The sequence below is a fragment of the Nerophis ophidion genome, linkage group LG12 (genome assembly GCF_033978795.1).
Source record: "Nerophis ophidion isolate RoL-2023_Sa linkage group LG12, RoL_Noph_v1.0, whole genome shotgun sequence".
Classification (NCBI taxonomy): Eukaryota; Metazoa; Chordata; class Actinopteri; order Syngnathiformes; family Syngnathidae; genus Nerophis; species Nerophis ophidion.
The window spans coordinates 29,096,346-29,112,516 of NC_084622.1; the positions used below are offsets into that span (position 1 = coordinate 29,096,346).

The window sequence follows — 16,171 nt, forward strand, 5'->3', positions numbered from 1 at the left end:
TGATGTAACGCAGTGGTGAACATGCCCTTTCCCAACTACTTTGGCACATGTTGCAGCCACGAAATTCTAAGTTAATTATTATTTGCAAAAAAATATACATATATATGAGTTTGAACATCAAATATCTTGTCCTTGTAGTGCATTAAATTGAATATGGGTTGAAAAGGATTTGCAAATCATTGTATTCCGTTTATATTTACATCTAACACAATTTCCCAACTCATATGGAAACGGGGTTTGTAGAAGAGCTGTTTCTTTCATTCAAAAATTTCAGGTTAATTTGTATACTTAGCAAACTCATCCCGCGGGCCGGATAAAACCTGTTCGCGGGCCTGATCCGGCCCACATGCCGTACGTTTGACTTCCCTGTTTTAAGGCTTTTGGTCCTAAATGATCTCAGTAAGATATTACAGCTTGTTGCTGAGATGTTATGACCTATATTGAGTAAAACATGCTTGAAACTAGAATATCAACTGTTGCTAAGCTATGTCATTAACACTCAAGTACAAAACTATTTTTTTAAGAAATAATTTCTTACTTCAAGCATGAAAAAAAATCATTATGCCGAGTGAATATCATTATGTCAAGATAATGGCACTAGCCTTTACTTAATTTAATAATATTTTTCAACATATTGAGCAAATCAGTCTCTTTTTTTTCTCTTCTACAGAGAAAAGTGCACTTGTTATTGGGAGAATATACATATTTTAAGGTATTTTTGGGTTCATTGAGGTTAGCTAATTTTACTTGTTTTTTATTGTTTTTGAACACTAACTTTTTCCAGTGTACAAAAATACTTTTTTGTCTTTTCATGTACATTATTGGCCATTATTTTGATTGTATTACTCCAAATGGAAAGATTTATTTTTAATTTTCAATTTTAATATCTTTCTTTCAAACTATTTTATAGATCATAGAAACACTGCAAAATAATGTTAGCCCAGTGAAGTACCAGTTCCGTGATTTACGGACCATAGGGCGCACACGATTATAAGGCGCACAGCCGATGAATGGTCTAATTTTGAACCGGATTATAGGGCTCATTAAAGGAGTCATATCATTATTGATTTTTTTCTCAATGTAAAACACTTCTTTGTGGTCTACATAACATGTAATGCTGGTTCTTTAGTCAAAATGTTGCATAGATTATGTTTTACAGATCATCTTCAAGCCGCTTCCTGACATTCGCTTCCGGATGGGCCGCTTTGTGGGCGGTCTTCTTTACGTGGTTCACCTTCAGCAGCGTCTTCTCCCCATCGTTTTTGTTGTAGCGGTGTAGCGTGCAAGGATGGCAGTTGAAAAAAAGTCAAAAGATGGAGCTAACTGTTTTAATGACATTCAGATTTTACTTAAATCAATAACGGAGCAGCATCTCCTCATCCGGAAACAACAACAAGGCCGGAAATGTGTCCTGTGAAAAAACGCCTGACCCGAACTCTTTGATAACTAAAGTTCCTTGGGTGAATAATGTAAACTCACTACACGGGTATGTTTTAGCGCTTTCATGGCGAGTTTACTGACGGATATAAGTAAGAACTTTACATGAAATTAAAAATGGCAGTAGTGCAGGGTGAATGTCACAGAACAAGAAGATAGAGAAAAAGAAGAAGCTTATCAACTACGTTGTCAACAAAGGTGGACTCGCACAAATTTTTCTGACTTATGCAGATCCCAAATACAGATTAGCAGGTACCAGAAGGTAAGAAAAGTTGCTTTTGCATAACATTACAAAAAAAAACGCCAGATCATGTCTTACCTTATACACACACCATAATATTACTCGTATGTTGAAGCACAGTACAATCCATCAAGCGGTGCGGCTTAATAGCTTACCAAAATTGTACTAAAACCTTTTGATAGATTTTGGTGTGCCGTGTGTAATGTTTTATATTTTTAATGGAACATAAAACATGTTGGTCTTGTTTACGTGAGTCATATTGCAGCCTACACGTAGCTCGTATGTGTGACTGCCATCTACCGGTCACACTTATCATTTCACCATGTACCAAATAAAATAGCTTCGAGGTCGATCAGCACAACCAAAATTATTCCGTGCATTAGGCGCACCGGGTTATAAGGCGCATTGTTGAGTTTTGAGAAAATGAAAAGATTTATAGTCTGAAAAATACAGTAGTTACAGCATGTATATAAAACGTTGTTGGATGTTTTATAAGGGATGTCTAAACAGAATTGATCGAATCCCCACATTACCTGCATTGTTTGCTGACTCTTGCTGGAGTTTATTTACATGTTAAAATGCAGAAAAAAAAGAAGGACATATGTTTTTGTCTCACATATTAATTGTGAATGATGGGCAAACTTTTTTTTTTTAAATTAACCCCCTAAGGATGTTTTTATTCTGGTGGAACCTAACTGGGCTAAAATTATTTCAATATGAAATACATTGAAACAAAATATAGCTGAACATGAAAAAAAAAGTCATTAGTAAGAAATAACTGTATTCTGGGTAATAGAAACAAAGATAAAATAGAGTTAAAATACACAAGGGGCAAAAATGACAAAAAAAAAATCTTGATATCCATCCATCCATCCATTTTCTACTGTTTGTCCCTCTCGGGTCGGGGGGTGGCTGGAGCCTACTCCAGCTGCACTCGAGCGTAAGGCGGGGTACACCCTGGACAAGTCGCCACCTCATCGCAGGCCAACATAGATAGACGGACAACATTCACACTCACATTCACGAGTACCCGGAGGAAACCCATGCAGTCACGGGTAAAACATGCAAACTCCACACAGAAATAACTCACGACCCTCTTATTGGGAGGCACTAACACCAACCCCTTGTCCACCGTGCTGCCCTACTCTTGATATACATAGGAGTTCATTAAAGACCATCCATTTTCTACCGCTAATTCCCTTTTGGGGTCGCGGGGGGGCGCTGGCGCCTATCTCAGCTACAATCGGGCGTAAAGGCAGGGTACACCCTGGACAAGTTGCCACCTCATCGCAGGGCCAACACACTCACATTCAAACACTAAAGTATTTAGTGTTGCCAATCAACCTATCCCCAGGTGCATGTCTTTGGAAGTGGGAGGAAGCCGGAGTACCCGGAGGGAACCCACGCATTCACGGGGAGAACATGCAAACTCCACACAGAAAGATCCCGAGCCTGGATTTGAACCCAGGACTGCAGGAACTTCATATTGTGAGGCAGACGCACTAACCCCTCTGCCACCGTGAAACCTAAAGCTCATTAAAGACCATTATGTTTAAGTATTGATTCAAATTAAGTATTCCCGTAGAATTAATACTACTGGGGTTTGATTTTGTAATTGCTAATCCAATAGGTCAAGAATGTACAAAGTTTGGACCTCCCTGCTATATTTAGCCTACATTAAATTCTGTGGTCTGTTACGGTGTCAGGATTGTGTTGTTAACTGTTGCCTTTAAATAGTTTTAATCCAATTGAACCAAATAGTTTTTATTTTATTTCTCTCCTGTCCTCTCAGTTGTTTGCTTATTGGCCTCTTAATGGCCAGCGACATATCAGGGGGCCATCAGGAGTGACATTCTTCAATGTAGAGCGTCATAACCGATGACATTTCCGCCATGGGAAAATAAAGATATGCAAATTTGAACTCATTAACATTTGCATTACCTGTTTGAATAATCGCACCCCTGACAAGACTGCAATTAGCTAAGATTGATGCAAAGTTCAGGGTTAGGGGACTGTATATATTTGCTCTTGGATCATTTATCCATGGTGTGTGTGTGTGTGTGTGTGTGTGTGTGTGTGTGTGTGTGTGTGTGTGTGTGTGTGTGTGTGTGTGTATGCGTGCTTACTATCTGATATAAGAAAAGGGATCTCTGTCAGTAAAAAAGGTCTTCTCTGATCACTGATGGGAGGACTAAATTGACTTTATAAAATTCTGGAAAATTCTTCCTCCTTCCCAATGAACTGCAGTGATCGAGATGAAGAGCTTGACCTCCTAACCTAGTTAGCGCTAGCGTGAAGAGTAAGGATTAGAATTTGTGTACAACACAGCTCACCTCCTGATGGGATCAGCGCGGCATAGTTTGATTCCAGTCGGCAGCGCTGCCAAACCAAGTACGTCTTTGGTTTAGCCTGATTGTCGGCCATTGTAAACATTGAGTTGCAGTTTTAAAACAACCAAATAAACACAGTCAATACCTTGCAGCTATTGAGCATCAACAAAGATGGTTGAAGCGGCCCCTCTAATTCTGACAACATTGGCACTTATTTCATAGTTAAAGACCTAAAGATGATGTCTTCAGATAAAATGTTCAATCAATCAATTAAAGTTGTCTTATATAGCCCTTAATCACAAATGTCTCAAAGGGCTGCAAAAGCTACAACGACATCCTTGGTTTAGATCCCACATCAGGGCCAGGAAAAACTCAACCCAATGGGCACAATGAGAAACTTCGGAGGGGACCGTCGATGAATAAAATGTTCCCATTTCACATTACACGGAGTAGTCATTTTAAGTTTGTTTTCTAAAGGGTTTCAGCACAATTCGGAACACCCACTGTCAGCACCAAAATGTGGACGAGCCTGCGTCAGTCTGCTGACGTCACCTACAGAAGACTGGAGGCAGTTTTATATTGCTTAATGTGTGTTTTGGTAGCAACTTCATCACGAATCATGATATTTTCACACAGAATTGAAGGAATGATCAAATATGTCATTGTTACAGGTAGGGTTGTACGGTATAGCGGTATTAGTATAGTACAGCCAAACTAATTAATCATATTCGGTACTATACCGCCTCTAAAAAGTACCAGTCCCCCAAACCCCCGCCGTAGTCAGGTCGTGTCATTGCTGGTTTACGAGCAGACGAGCATGTTCGGCAGCGCACAATCACAGAGTACTTACAGAAGAAGCAGACACAGTGTGTAGACAGAAAAGGGAGAACGGATGCTTTTTGGCTTAAAAAACATCAATAAAGGTGAAGTTGTAACACTGAAACACCCTCAGGAAGAGGTGCCTAAAGACATGGCTAGCTAGCTAGCTAGCGGCTAAATTCCAGCCACAGTGTTTTAGCTACTTCTGAATGACTAATCCTCGCCTCCATGCCGACAAATAAAGTAAGTTTCTTAGAAGTATCATCCCTGCAGGATGAGGAATAGCTAAACATCAAATCAAATCAAATCAAATCAACTTTATTTATAAAGCACATTTAAAATTTACCACAGGGGTAGCCAAAGTGCTGTACAATGGACAGGTTAAAAGATAATACGAGGACCAAGCAAACAACACAACACAAACAGAACATGATAAAAATAAATAAATAAAACATAAAACCATAAAAACAGGTTCACAGCAGGTGTATAATGGGGCGACATTGCAGGATGGATATCACTTAGTGTTAAAAGCCAAAGAATAAAAGTATGTTTTTAAGAGAGATTTAAAAACAGGAAGAGAGGAGGCTTGTCTAACACTCAGAGGTAGGTCGTTCCAGAGCTTGGGAGCAGCGTGCTTCACTACACACCGTAGCTCACCGGCATCAGAATGGAAACAAACGCCAATGGTGGATCTACACCTAACATCCACTGTAATGATACCAAGTACATGAGCGTATCTAGTTGATACTACTATGATTATATTTTTAGGCATCATAACATTTTCTTTTGTTTTTTTAAAGTTTATATTTTGTTTATAAACTCACGAAATATGTCCCAGGACACATGAGGACTTTAAATACGACCAAAGTATGATCCTATAACGACTTGGTATCGGATTGATACCCAAATTTGTGGTGTCATCCAAAACTAATGCAAAGCATCCAAACAACAGCAGAACAAGTGATTATTACATCTTAACAGAAGTGTAGCTAGAACATGACAAAAGAGAAAAAAAGCAGATATTAACAGTAAATGAACAAGAAGATTAATAATTCATTTTCTACCACTTGTCCTTAACAATGTTGACAACATAATAGAATGATAAATGACACAAAATGTTACTGCATATGTAAGCAGCTAAATTAGAGCCTTTGTTTGCTTACTTACTACTAAAAGACAAGTTGTCTTGTATGTTCACTATCTTATTTAAGAACAAACTTGCAATAAGAAACATATGTTTATGTACATACAGGTGATAGATAATTGGGATAGCCAATCAGATCGCGAGCTGTTGTCAGTAAGGCCTTCTAGCTGGCCCAATGTTTTAAAGTGACACTTACGCGTCCTGTGAGTGGATACTCATGGGGACCGTTAGCGGATGAATTTGAGAACTCATATAGTTGAGAGACAGTTGTGACGGCCAATCAGATCACAAATTGTTGACAGTAGCCTATCGAAGTAGCCTGATGTTAACAAGACTGTGATTGGATACTCACTTGTCATTCAAAAGTGAGTATCCATTCACAAGTTTAAATTTAGCAGGAAGCAGGAAGTGTTGCGCCGTAGCAAGGGATAGCAGAGAAGGAGAACAAAACCTTGATTAGGTGACAGATATATATTTGCAAAGCCATTTTTAAGAAAGATATTTAAAGAGAGTCTATTTCTTGTGAGACAATGTCGGCCAACCCTAGAAGCTAGCTCAGCTGTTCTGGCGATGAAATGGGGCCACTCGAATAAGCCGACGACAAGAGGTACCACTGGCTTATACGGCGTCAAAAAGGTTTTATAAATTGTGAGTTCAAATATTGAATTTTTTCAACTTTTAATATGTTATTTGCAATTTTAATTTTGACAGTACCCCATAAGATATGTTTTAATTGCTGATGCGTTTTAATTGTTTTTTAAATGCGCCACAAAATAACCCGTTTTGTACACTGTTGATGTGTTTCAATGTTAAGTAGGGCGTAAATGTGTTGCTGTATAGTGTTTCTTCAGTAATGGTCATGTGGTGATGTAAATGGTGGTATTTTGAGAAGTAATCATTGAAGTCAGACATCCCTGAAGGCCTAGGTGGGAAACGCACGGCTCGCCACTGCATTATAGTGCCAGAAAATTGTGTTTGCTCTACCCTGCATTGTGATTTATTTCATAATTTTTTCATCAACAGGCTTGATGCTTTTGTTTCTTTGTTGCCACCTATGTACTGCAAACACCACCATTAACTGACATCATGGTGGATTTTTTGAGACTGACTGAACATCGCCTCTGCTGGTTGCAACAATGTAGTGCAGGACATTTTGCTTCCAATTACAACAGATATTATATTTACAATAACTAGGGAAAGGGAAATCACTGAATTGTTCTACTCACTAGGCAAACTGTTTTCATTATTAAACTATTTATAAATATTTGAATACGGTGTGTTGAGTCACATTTTAAACATTCTTAACCAACATAATAATGATAAACAAAATAACCAAGGTGAATGCGCTAATAAGAAAATACGGCAAAGTGACTTTTTGAGTGCGGTGTCGCTTTGTCTGCCAGGAGTCACGTAAACTGCCACCTCATTTTACTGTAAGAAAAATAAAATGCAAAAGAAACACAAATGAGACAAGTGCACAAACACATGCGCTGGATTAGTATATTTTGATATATATTGTCCGTTCTCTCCTAACGTACTCTTTTGTGTAGGTATATGTTTGCTTTTTTTATTTTAAAGTTATTTAATTCAGTTACTGCCTGCATGACTGGGGGAAAAATGATGAACTCCCATTTGATTCGTCCATGAAAATACAACATGTGTCAACTTTGAATACAAATATATTTCTGAGTTCAGGTCATCAGATGCAGGGTTTAACCGGAAGTCTGCGTGTTAATGTGCCACACATTCACCGCTTACCCAGACAGAGCACATAACCTTTGACCCAGCAGCCTCACACGTGCCTACAATTCTATTTGTAAATGTGGGTCAGACAAGGCGGTGTTATCCTCCCTTTACCTGTCTAAAAGCAGATAAACTCCATGTTGTCTTTCTGCTCTCTGGGGCAACCATTGGCTGGACTAAGTCTATTTGATGATGTAGTGTTTCCGGTCAACGCAAGACAGAGAGAGTGTGTTTGTGTGTGTGCGTGCCTGCATGTGTGTGTGTGTCTGTGTGTGTGTGCGTGTTCGTGTGTGTACATGTGTGCGTGTGTGTATGGGTGGGGAATTCCCTCATTTTTATATGATGTCCATTTCACAAGAAGTTTAAGTCTTGCTCCTTTGCAAATTCAAACACCATGTGTTGGATGGTGGGGATCGATCCAAATATCAACAGTATCGATCAATATCGGATGGATACCAGTGTGGTCAGAAGGATATTTTTCAATTCTCTTGTGTGTTATGTTATTTTTGTTACATAGATGATGTTATTTTTCAAACATAGTTTACAATTTGAGGAATAGTATAGTAAAATGTATGCATTTTATTATACTATTTTATTTTGTTTTGTTTGTTTAAATTATTCATTTTATTTATTCATTCATTTTATACCAAATTTGTGTAAATTATGGATATGTATTAAATTCCTTCTCTTAAATTGTGCACTATTTCAACTAAGATATATTCATATTCTTATCAATTCTATGTATATGTGTTCCCTCAAAAAAATTCAAATATAAATAAGCAAATAAATTCACGGGTAAAGGAGAGCTTTAAGGACAAAAATCCAAATGATTTTATGAGGAGCTAAAAGTAGTTTTTGCTTTTCTTTACTTATTTTGCCTTATATATATATATATATATATATATATATATATATATATATATATATATATATATATATATATATACTGTATATATATATATATATATATATATATATATATATATATATATATATATATATATATATATATAATGAAATGGAACATTGGTTTAATATTGTTGATACCAATACATTGTCCTATATCATGTATTGAACTGTTCACAAATAATAATAATGGTGTTAGTTTATTTTGATGTTACTACAGTATGCGGTTACAATACCGTAAATCATATATTTCAGGCCAATTTAGAGGAAAAAAATGTGTCTGGGGGGCCGGTATATCTGATTTTAGGATCACTAATACAACAACTCACAATAATGTCTGATTGAATGCTAAAAACATTATGAAAGACCGCCTTAAACGGAATGGAATTTATTATTTTTTTACGGAATGAGACACCCAGAATGTACATGAAAATAAAGAATGTGGGATTTACAAAATTAGCTATGAACGATAAAACACTGAATATTGACAATATATGAACATCACACCACCTCTCCATCGACAAATTTTACAATAAAGCAAAACACAACTAAAATTGCAAAAAACCCAGCGAAATATGAACTTGAAGGGTAAAAAAACAAACATCTGCAATCTGTTACATCTGATATATCACTAAGCTTTAGAACTTTGTTGTAAAAATCTCCTTCCGCGTCTGTCCCTGACACCCGCATTTCAGGCTGGCCGCTCTGGGAACACTCTGTGGAAACACTCTCCACCCACACTGCTTGGTGCTTCATTTGAGCTGCTGTGACTTAGATTACCATAGTAACTAATTTGATTACCATAGTAAATAGTCGGGCTCCGAATCTTTGGGTGTCCCACAATTCGATTAAATATCGATTCTTGGGGTCGCGAATCGATAATATATCGATTTTATTTATTCAACGCGATTCCCGATTCAAAAACGATATTTTTTCAATGCAAAACGATTCTGTATTCATTCAATACATAGGATTTCAGCAGGATGTACCCCAGTCTGCTGACATGCTAGCAGAGTAGTAGATTTAAAAAAAAAAAAAAGCTTTTATAATTATAAAGGACAATGTTTTATCAACTGATTGCAATAATGTACATTTGTTTTAACTATTAAACGAACCAAAAATATTACTTATTTTATCTTTGTGAAAACATTGGACACAGTGTGTTGTCAAGTAAATGAGATGAGATGCAAGTGTAAGCCACTGTGACACGATTGTCCTTTTTTTTTAAATTTCTATAAATGTCTAATGACAATGTAAATGAGGGATTTTTAATCACTGCTATGCTGAAATTATAACTAATATTGATACTGTTGTTGATAATATTCCTTTTTGTTTCACTACTTTTGGTTTGTTCTGTGTCGTGTTTGTGTCTCCTCTCAATTGCTCTGTTTATTGCAGTTCTGAGTGTTGCTTGGTCAGGTTTGGTTTTGGAATTGGATTGCATTGTTATGGTATTGCTGTGTATTGTTTTGTTGGATGGACAAAAAATAATAATAAAAAAATCAATTTAAAAAAAAAAAGAAAATCGATTCTGAATAACACAACGTATTCGAATCGATTTTTTCCCACACCCCTAGTGTATCATGCAAAAGGGCAGATTCCAACTATTTAAATACTTTGTATAGTTCGAGACTCATGGTCATTTGAAAACATCACTGCACATCATAGGCACCAGCGCCCCCCTCGAACCCAAAGGGAATAAGCGGTAGAAAATGAATGGATGGGATGCACATCATAATGACAGCTACACTTTCCATCTTAAAGATCTAAAAAAATGCCTGGCGGGCCAGATTTGAAAGTCTAACAGGCCGCATGTGGCCCCCGGGCCTTAATTTGCCCAGGTCTGACATATTTACAATTTCTTATTTCATGTCTGAAAAGGAGTAGGAAGAAGCAGAGTTTATTTAATCCCATTGAAGTGAAGTGAATTATATTTTATATAGCGCTTTTCTCAAGTGACTCAAAGTGCTTTACATAGTGAAACCCAATATCGAAGTTCCATTTAAACCAGTGTGGGTGGCACTGGGAGCAGGTGGGTAAAGTGTCTTGCCCAAGGAAACAACGGCAGTAACCAGGATGGCACAAGCGGGATTCGAACCTGCAACCCTCAAGTTGCTGGCACGGCCACTCTACCAACCGAGCTATGCCGCCCCTATTAATCCTATCCCTTTTCTACTTCGTGGTTATTTTTAACACATTTGATCACTTGTCGTCACTATTGTTTCAAGCCTGCTCAGTGGCCTTGTGGTTAGAGTGTCCGCCCTTAGATACGTCGTTCGTGAGTTAAAACCCTGGCGGAGTCATACCAAAGACTATAAAAATGGGACCCATTACCTCCCATTACCAACTCACCATCAAGGGTTGGATTTGGGGGTTAAATCACCGAAAAATGATTCCCAACCGTGGCCAACGCTGCTGCTCATTGCTCCCCTACATCCCAGGGTGTGAAACAAGGTCAAATGCAGAGGGTAATTTCACCACACCTAGTGTGTGTGTGACGTTCATACGTTGTCAATATTCAGTGTTTTAGCGTTCATAGTTAATATTGTAAATCCCACATTCTTTATTTTCATGTACATTCTGGGTGTCTCATTCAGTGGTACTTTAACTTCAATCTGCAACACAAACATCCATCCCATCCATTTTCTACCACTTATTCCCTTTGGGGTCGCAGGGGTGCGTGCACTGATGCCCATCTCAGCTACACCCGGGCGGAAGGCGGGGTCCACCCTGGACAAGTCGCCACCTCATCGCAGGGCCAACACTGATAGAAAGACAACATTCACACTCACATTCACACACTAGGGCCAATTTAGTGTTGCCAATCAACCTATCCCCAGGTGCATGTCTTTGGAAGTGGGAGGAAGCCGGAGTACCCGAAGGGAACCCACGCATTCACGGGGAGGACATGCAAACTCGCAACACAAACAATCAAATCAAATACATGACAATTAAGTTTACGTGAGTTTAAAATAAATTGTTATTCACAATATTTGCTGAATGTATAATAGATGATGGACTATTTATCAGGAAGGTTCAAGATGTTTATCAGGATCCTTCTTTCTTATACGTTGTAAACACTTTAAGTTTAAACTGATCAGGTTTTTTGATAATAAATACAAAATAATTTCATATTGCGATTATAATCACCATCAACACATTAAGAGCAAAATAATAACACTTTTAGTGGGGTTGTACAGTATACAGGTATAAGTATAGTACCGCGATACTAATGAATCATGAAAAGTACTAACATCCACTGTAATGATACCAAGTACAGTAGCGTATCTAGTTGATACTATATATTTCTCTTTTTGTAATATTTCTCTATTTTGTTTCCTTTTAAACCCCCATTTAAATTGATCTCAACTCTGTACACTGCTGCTGGAATTTTTATTTTCCTGAAGGAACTCTCCTGAAGGAATCACTAAAGTACTATCTATCTATCTATCTATCTATCTATGATTAAGTTGATATTTTTTTGGGCATCTGACATGTACTTTCCTTTTGTTTTCTTTTTTATATTATGTTTATAAACTCAGGAAATATGTCCCTGGACACATGAGGACTTTGAATATGACCAATGTATGATCCTGTAACAACTTGGTATTGGATTGATACCCAAATGTGTGGTATCATCCAAAACTAATGTGAAGCATCCAAACTACAGAAGAATAAGTAATGATTACATTGTAACAGAAGTGTAGATAGAACATGTTAATAGAGAAAGAAAGCAGATATTAACAGTAATTCAACAAAAAGATTACAGCTTGTCCTTAATAATTTTGACAAAATAATAGAATGGAAAATGACACAATATGTTACTGCATGTCAGCACAGTGGTTCTCAACCTTTTTTCAGTGATGTACCCCCTGTGAACATTTTTTTAATTAAAGTACCCCCTAATCAGAGCAAAGCATTTTTGGTGGAAAAAAGAGATAAAGAAGTAAAATACAGCACTATGTCATCAGTTTCTGATTTATTAAATTGTATAACAGTGCAACATATTGCTCATTTATAGTGGTCTTTCTTGAACTAGATATAAAAATAACTAAAAACTTGTTGGAAAATAAATAAGCTATTCAATTATAAATAAAGTTTTCCACACATATAAGTAATCATCAACTTGAAGTGCCCTCTTTGGGGATTATAATAGGGATCCATCTGGATTCATAAACATTTCTTCACAAAAAAATAAATTTTTAACATCAATATTTATGGAACATGTCCACAAAAAATCTAGCTGTCAACACTGAATATTGCATTGTTGCATTTCTTTTCACAGTTTATGAACTTACATTCATATTTTAGCTGAGATAGGCACCGTGACCCCAAAGGGAATAAGCTGTAGAAAGTGGATGGATGGATGGATTCATATTTTGTTGAAGTATTATTCAATAAATATATTTATAAAGGATTTTAGAATTGTTGCTATTTTTTCAATAAATATATTTATAAAGGATTTTTGAATTGTTGGTATTTTTAGAATATTTAACCAAAAATCTCACGTACCCCTTGGCATACCTTTGTTTGCTTACTTACTACTAAAAGACAAGTTGTCTTGTATGGTCACTATTCTATTTAAGGAAAAACTTGCAATAAGAAACATATGGTTAATGTAACCTCCATCCATCCATCCATCATCTTCCGCTTATCCGAGGTCGGGTCGCGGGGGCAGCAGCCTAAGCAGGGAAGCCCAGACTTCCCTATCTCCAGCCACTTCGTCTAGCTCTTCCCGGGGGATCCCGAGGCGTTCCCAGGCCAGCCGGGAGACATAGTCTTTCCAACGTGTCCTGGGTCTTCCCCGTGGCCTCCTACCAGCTGGACGTGCCCTAAACACATCCCTAGGGAGGCGTTCGGGTGGCATCCTGACCAGATGCCCGAACCACCTCATCTGGCTCCTCTCGATGTGGAGGAGCAGCGGCTTTACGTTGAGCTCCTCCCGGATGGCAGAGCTTCTCACCCTATCTCTAAGGGAGAGCCCCGCCACCCGGCGGAGGAAACTCATTTCGGCCGCTTGTACCCGTGATCTTATCCTTTCGGTCATGACCCAAAGCTCATGACCATAGGTGAGGATGGGAACGTAGATCGACCGGTAAATTGAGAGCTTTGCCTTCCGGCTCAGCTCCTTCTTCACCACAACGGATCGATACAACGTCCGCATTACTGAAGACGCCGCACCGATCCGCCTGTCGATCTCACGATCCACTCTTCCCCCACTCGTGAACAAGACTCCTAGGTACTTGAACTCCTCCACTTGGGGCAGGGTCTCCTCCCCAACCCGGAGATGGCACTCCACCCTTTTCCGGGCGAGAACCATGGACTCGGACTTGGAGGTGCTGATTCTCATTCCGGTCGCTTCACACTCGGCTGCGAACCGATCCAGTGAGAGCTGAAGATCCCGGCCAGATGAAGCCATCAGGACTACATCATCTGCAAAAAGCAGAGACCTAATCCCGTGACCACCAAACCGGAACCCCTCAACGCCTTGACTGCGCCTAGAAATTCTGTCCATAAAAGTTATGAACAGAATCGGTGACAAAGGACAGCCTTGGCGGAGTCCAACCTTCACTGGAAACGTGTCCGACTTACTGCCAGCAATGCGGACCAAGCTCTGACACTGATCATACAGGGAGCGGACTGCCACAATAAGACATTCCGATACCCCATACTCTCTGAGCACTCCCCACAGGACTTCCCGAGGGACACGGTCGAATGCCTTCTCCAAGTCCACAAAGCACATGTAGACTGGTTGGGCAAACTCCCATGCACCCTCAAGAACCCTGCCGAGAGTATAGAGCTGGTCCACAGTTCCACGACCAGGACGAAAACCACACTGTTCCTCCTGAATCCGAGGTTCGACTATCCGGCGAAGCCTCCTCTCCAGTACACCTGAATAAACCTTACCGGGAAGGCTGAGGAGTGTGATCCCACGATAGTTGGAACACACCCTCCGGTCCCCCTTCTTAAAGAGAGGGACCACCACCCCGGTCTGCCAATCCAGAGGTACCGCCCCCGATGTCCACGCGATGCTGCAGAGTCTTGTCAACCAAGACAGCCCCACAGCATCCAGAGCCTTAAGGAACTCCGGGCGGGTCTCATCCACCCCCGGGGCCTTGCCGCCGAGGAGCTTTTTAACAACCTCAGCGACCTCAGCCCCAGAAATAGGAGAGTCCACTACAGATTCCCCAGGCACCGCTTCCTCAAAGAAAGACGTGTTGGTGGGATTGAGGAGGTCTTCGAAGTATTCCCTCCACCGATCCACAACATCCGCAGTCGAAGTCAGCAGAACACCATCCGCACCCTACACGGTGTTGATAGTGCACTGCTTCCCCTTCCTGAGGCGCCGTATGGTGGTCCAGAATCGCTTCGAAGCCGTCCGGAAGTCGTTTTCCATGGCTTCCCCGAACTCTTCCCATGTCCGAGTTTTTGCCTCCGCGACCGCTAAAGCTGCACACCGCTTGGCCCGTCGGTACCCGTCCACTACCTCCGGAGTCCTATGAGCCAAAAGAACCCGATAGGACTCCTTCTTCAGCTTGACGGCATCCCTCACTGCTGGTGTCCACCAACGGGTTCTGGGATTACCGCCACGACAGGCACCAACAACCTTGCGGCCACAGCTCCAATCAGCCGCCTCGACAATAGAGGTTCGGAACATGGTCCACTCGGACTCAATGTCCCGCACCTCCCTCGTGACATGTTCAAAGTTCTCCCGGAGGTGTGAATTGAAACTCTCTCTGACAGGAGACTCTGCCAGACGTTCCCAGCAGACCCTCACAATGCGCTTGGGCCTGCCAGGTCTGTCCGGCATCCTCCCCCACCATCGCAGCCAACTCACCACCAGGTGGTGATCGGTAGAAAGCTCCGCCCCTCTCTTCACCCGAGTGTCCAAAACATAAGGCCGCAAATCCGATGACACAACTACAAAGTCGATCATGGAACTGCGGCCTAGGGTGTCCTGGTGCCAAGTGCACATATGGACACCCTTATGTTTGAACATGGTGTTTGTTATCGACAAACTGTGACGAGCACAAAAGTCCAATAACAAAACACCACTCGGGTTTAGATCCGGGCGACCATTCTTCCCAATCACGCCTCTCCAGGTTTCACTGTCGTTGCCAACATGAGCGTTGAAGTCTCCCAGTAGGACAAGGGAATCACCCGGAGGAGCACTTTCCAGTACTCCCTCGAGTGTACCCAAAAAGGGTGGGTATTCTGAACTGCTGTTTGGTGCGTAAGCACAAACAACAGTCAGGACCCGTCCCCCCACCCGAAGGCGAAGGGAAGCTACCCTTTCGTCCACTGGGTTGAACTCAAACGTACAGGCTTTGAGCCGGGGGGCAACCAGAATTGCCACCCCAGCCCGTCGCCTCTCACTGCCGGCAACGCCAGAGTGGAAGAGGGTCCAGTCCCTCTCGAGAGAACTGGTTCCAGAGCCCTTGCTGTGCGTCGAGGTGAGTCCGACTATATCCAGCCGGAACTTCTCTACCTCGTGCACTAGCTCAGGCTCCTTCCCCCCCAGTGAGGTGACGTTCCACGTCCCAAGAGCTA

General features: G+C 40.5%; 1 long non-coding RNA gene across 1 annotated transcript in view; it reads right to left on the reverse strand.

Annotated features, from left to right (window-relative positions):
* Positions 1-5,111: 5,111 nt before the first annotated feature.
* The window catches only part of LOC133563267 (uncharacterized), a 109,503-nt gene continuing 98,443 nt past the window's right edge, over positions 5,112-16,171 (reverse strand). The window contains exon 4 of the long non-coding RNA XR_009809023.1: positions 5,112-7,402. This is a non-coding gene — a long non-coding RNA (uncharacterized LOC133563267). The remainder of the gene's footprint in view (positions 7,403-16,171) is intronic.